General features: G+C 44.6%; 1 long non-coding RNA gene across 1 annotated transcript; it reads left to right on the forward strand.

Annotated features, from left to right (window-relative positions):
• The first annotated feature begins 226 nt into the window (after nucleotides 1-226).
• Nucleotides 227-2871, forward strand: LOC123167883 (uncharacterized). The gene is made up of 3 exons (XR_006484124.1): nucleotides 227-628; nucleotides 1790-2124; nucleotides 2217-2871. It is a non-coding gene; the product is annotated as an uncharacterized lncRNA (long non-coding RNA).
• The last annotated feature ends 1952 nt before the right edge of the window (nucleotides 2872-4823 follow it).

The following is a 4823-nucleotide window of genomic DNA, read 5'->3' on the forward strand; positions in this document are numbered from 1 at the left end:
TTCCCACGACAATCTCCAATGTTGAATATCATGGGATGCTTGTTGATGTTGATCTTGGTCACGAGTCATAGTACTTGGCGCTCGATGGTGTGTCATGTATCTTCATGCACCTTCTTGAGATAGCTCGCTCATGGAGACAACCTGTTGATTCCATAGATGACCTCAAAGGGGGACTTGCCGATAGTAGGGACCTGTTTGGAGCCACTTCACTCCACAACTCCGCTCCGGGAGCAGACGGAGCAGCATCAAACACCGCAACTCCATGGAGTCGAAAGAGTGGAGCGGACCCGATTACAGTTGAATCTTACGGAGTGACCAAAACCGAACAGCATACGTATCCCTCGCCCAAACTGGTTCGATCCAATCTCTCTCTCTCTTCCAGCGACTCATGCCTCCCCCGACCAGGTGACGATGGAACCCTAGTGTTGCACCTCTGCCACCCCACCGGCGCCCCCTGGCCAAATCCATTCCCCCGCGACCTCCCCAACTCCTTGTCCACCTCCTTATCTTAGACGACTGTTCTGTTCAACAACAACTTTGGCGGCATAGGGTTTGGGTGGACCTTTGGCGGCTGAGATCACCTGAGCCTTGTCGTCATCCCTGGCAGCTCAGATTCGATGTCTGTAAGGTTTGCATCCATGTCCACATCCCATCCTCTTCACCCTTATTCCTCTACATGTTCTTGATTCCTATTCCTGAATAGATCTATGTGTTCTTGATTCCAAAAAGGATTAGTTTTACATGTCCATAATTCCAACAAGGATTATGATGTGAACATATATGTTTTGATAATCATTGTGCATGTGAAAGTAGATGCATAAAGTATATACTAGCGATTTAAACACTTAAAGCAAAAAATTCTAGAGGGGACTAGTGAGATCCACGTGATGTCTTCTTGATTAGATTCCCGTTCAATCCATCCATGGATGTTGTAGAGGTGTTCCTCTGTTCTGGACCGTAGTGCCTGCTCAAATACGCCGTGGAACAGAAATCCTCTCGGCCTCACTTAGCTTCAGGATATATGTATATTAAACTATGTAGTTGTGTGAAGCTGTATCGTGTGCTTGTCAATTGGTATGTTTCGAGAGGATACTTGTTTGCATCTTGATATTTTCAGAAAATAGGCCAAAAAGCAATGTGCTTCTGTCCGAATCATTCGTTTTATTCAGAATTTTGACAATCTTCAGCCGAAGGACGGGACTGCTTAATCTTCATATTTTCCGAATGATTTGTTCTTCAGAATCTGAATAATCTTGAACAAGACAAGAAGACTGAACCTGGTGTTGGGAAGTAAATTAACTTACAGAAACGCACTAAAGTGCACACAAAGTCAGGTGACGAAGACTATTGAGAACTATGTATAAAAACTTGGTGCATGCCAAATTACAACAAAGATAAGACAGAGTAGATTATTATCTAATAGTGGGTATTGGGTCTACGACTAGTGTGATCCACGTGATGCCTTCTTGATTAAAGACCAAGTATTGCCTCTATTTCTTTTATTTGCCTTGACATGGAGGGAGTGAACTAGCTTGTGAATTCCTTCTCTCTGCCTATAACTTGTAACTATTGTTTTTCTTTTATTTTCCTATTCATGGAGGGAGTCGAGCTATGTGCATCCACTATTGAGATTTGCTTAAGATAATATTATTTATTTTGGGATTTTCTTAAGACATTATTGTTTGTTCGTACCACAGTACCTTTCCTGGTTCTTTTTCACCATGGTCTTTGCTAGTATGTAACTAGGAGCATGACTGATGATTGTTCATCCACATATTCTCAATTGTAGTGCATGCAATTAATATGTAATTTTCTTGGAGAATGTCTGCCGATTGGAGTGACGATAACACTATGATCTTGACTGAGCTCTTTGTCCAACAAGTGCATGCTGGCAATACGCCAGACAATTACTTGACTCAAAATGATTAAGAGGAAGTTGCATAGGATTTCAAAGTCAGAACAGGTCTGGAGTACCCCAGGCTCCAACTGAGGAACAAGTGGGATAAGTTGAAGACTGGTTATAGCAATTTTATAAAACTCAAGTTGAAGGAGACTAGTGGTGGGTGGGACTATGAGAGAAACACCATCAAACAACATGCTGAATGGTGGAAGAAAGCAAAGATAGTGAGTCGTGACTTTTCCTATATGTTCTTATCATATAAGCAATTATTCCCTAAGTAGTGATGCTAATCAAACTTTGTTTCGTTTTATTTCAGGACATCCCTAGTTGTGGTAAGTCCCGAAAATGTGGACATTGAAATGAGAATAACTTATCGATCATGTTTGGTGACATCACGAGTGATGGTACAAATCACTGGAATCCCGCTTCAGGCACCATTCCCCAATCTAGCAGTGCAATCAGTTTTCAATGTGGACAACATACACGATATTGATCTAGAGGAGACACAAATAGGTGAGTCACGTGCTGATGGAAAAGGGAAGAGACTTGGCAGATTTGTGGATGGTAATAACAAGAAACTGAAGACACCACTTGTTATGCAAGAACATGTAACAAGAGTTGGAGATACAGCATAGAGGACCCAATCTAGCTTTGAGTCATACATGAAGAAAGAAGAAAGTTCATTGCTTACTTCCGTGATGGATCTGGTTGTTTAGTGCGCTGCAATAGTAGGTAGTGATGAATGTTTCATTGCTAGTGAACTATTTGTGAATAGAGAGCAGGGAGAGATGTTCCTACACATGACTAAAAGTGCTGCTCATTTTGATTGGTTGCGTAGGAAATACAACACCAAGTATGTGCATTAGATGCTACTGATGTTGTTTCTACCTATTGGGATGTAATACTAATTTAAAGTTTGAACTTAATTATGTACTCTATGGTTTACTTGTAAGATTATTTGGGTTTTGACATTACTGTGTTAGTCCTATTCTTCCCTTGTTTGAGTTGTGTGCCTTCGTGTACCTTGTTTCAGCCATGTGTCTTCAATCTTGGTAACTTTTCTTGTAATCTTACTTATGTTGCTGCTATGACTCATCTTGCTGATGGTTAAATGATAACATTGTTACATATGACTTGTCTTTAATGTTAGTATTACATTCTTACTTATCTTTCCACTATTACTAATTTGGTTGATAATTAAGTACTAATTGTGGTTACTTGTGTATGTTCAGATGTCATCGAATAGTGACAATGCTAGTGATAGTTATCAAGAAAGGAAGAAGAGGGTACGTCACCATGTTCAATCTATGTCCAACATATATGCGGGTGCATCCACTACAAAAAAAGACACATCCATGACATTTTGGGCCAAACGAATTTTTTTCGGTCATGCTTATGACAATTATATGATGATAATTGTGACAAAAGCATGTATCATCATAGATGTCGTGGGATCCTACTTCTATGACAAAAAATCATGACAGGAAATGGGCTTTTCGTCCTGGGTGGGCCGGGGACGCACCTGTATTACATTCTTTGGGCCGTCCATGATAGAAAAAATCATGGTAGAAGGGAGGGCGAGCAAAATTTCAGGGAGTTCCCGGTTAGGGTGGGTGGTCGGGGTGGAGCGATGCACGAGAGGTTTCCTCGTTTCTCTTGTACACGTACGCGCATGTGTGCGAGGAGTTGGGCTCTAACTGAACCCGAGCGAGGTGTTCGCTTACTGAACCCGAGCGATTGCACTAGCTACGTTACAGAACCCGGACGATCGATCCCTTGGCTGTTAACTGAACCCGAGCGATTCCTTCCTTCTGCTGCTAACTAAATCCGGTCGAACCTGCTGCGTCTTGATGAACAGTGACCGTTGTTGGGGGTTGGATGAATAGGACCCCATGGTAGTAGTAGGCCATTGCCGCTATTTGAACAGGACCGCAATCGAGGAGGCTGCCACACCCGAGCCGGTTGGAGGGGGATGAACATGACCCCGTGAAGGCTCCATGAACAATAGCCGGTGGACGCTGGATGAACGGTAGCTGGTGGAGGCTGGAGAAAGTTGACGATGGATGAACAGTCGCTGGTGGAGGTAGGAGGAAGTCGACGGTGGATGAACAGTAGCCCTTGGAGGCTGGAGCGAGGCACTAGACGGTGGATGAACAGTAACCCGTGGAGTCCCGTTTTGCAGTACGCCACACCCCTCCAGCTGAACAGGACCCCGTTTCGACTGTAGGCGCTCCAACGCAAGTCCGTTTCATCCGTTTTGCTGTACGCCACACCCCTCCCGATCAACAGCACCTCGTTTCGACCGTAGAAGCTCGAACAGAAGCCCGTTTCCTCCGTAATGCAGTACGCCAAACCCCTCTTCGACTGTTCCGTCCAAGCCGGTTGGATCCCGATGGGCATGACACATTTTGTTGCCTCCCGATGAACACGACGCAGTTTCTCCGTTCCGACCCAGTCGGTTAGCTTCTGATGAACAGGACGCCGTTGCTACCATCCGTTGCCTCTTCATGTACATGTGCCCTGGCCGTACATATGCATGAGTAGCTAGGCGTTCGAGACCCCGCCCGTATGTACGTACGTGGCTATATTTTTTGGCATGTGGCTGTACGTACGTGTACAAGGTTTAGAAGGGACTGCCTGAACTACTACGTCAGGGGCTCTACTACTACACGTGTAGTTGCTTGCTCGACCTAGGTTCATCGTTGTGGAGAGACCGATCGACCAGTATGTACGTACATGTTCGCGACCAGACAGAAAATGCTACGTACGCTTCGACTGGGTGGTCCCAGCTGTTAGGGAGGATAAGGACGCACTTCCTTGGGTGTGAAGATATAGCTGGTGGGTCCCAGCTGTCAGGGGGAAGAATCATTTTTCGCCAGTAATATGGACGCACTTCCTTGCGTGCGAAGATGTAGCTGGTGGG

This window comes from Triticum aestivum, chromosome 7D (genome assembly GCF_018294505.1).
Source record: "Triticum aestivum cultivar Chinese Spring chromosome 7D, IWGSC CS RefSeq v2.1, whole genome shotgun sequence".
Lineage (NCBI taxonomy): Eukaryota > Viridiplantae > Streptophyta > Magnoliopsida > Poales > Poaceae > Triticum > Triticum aestivum.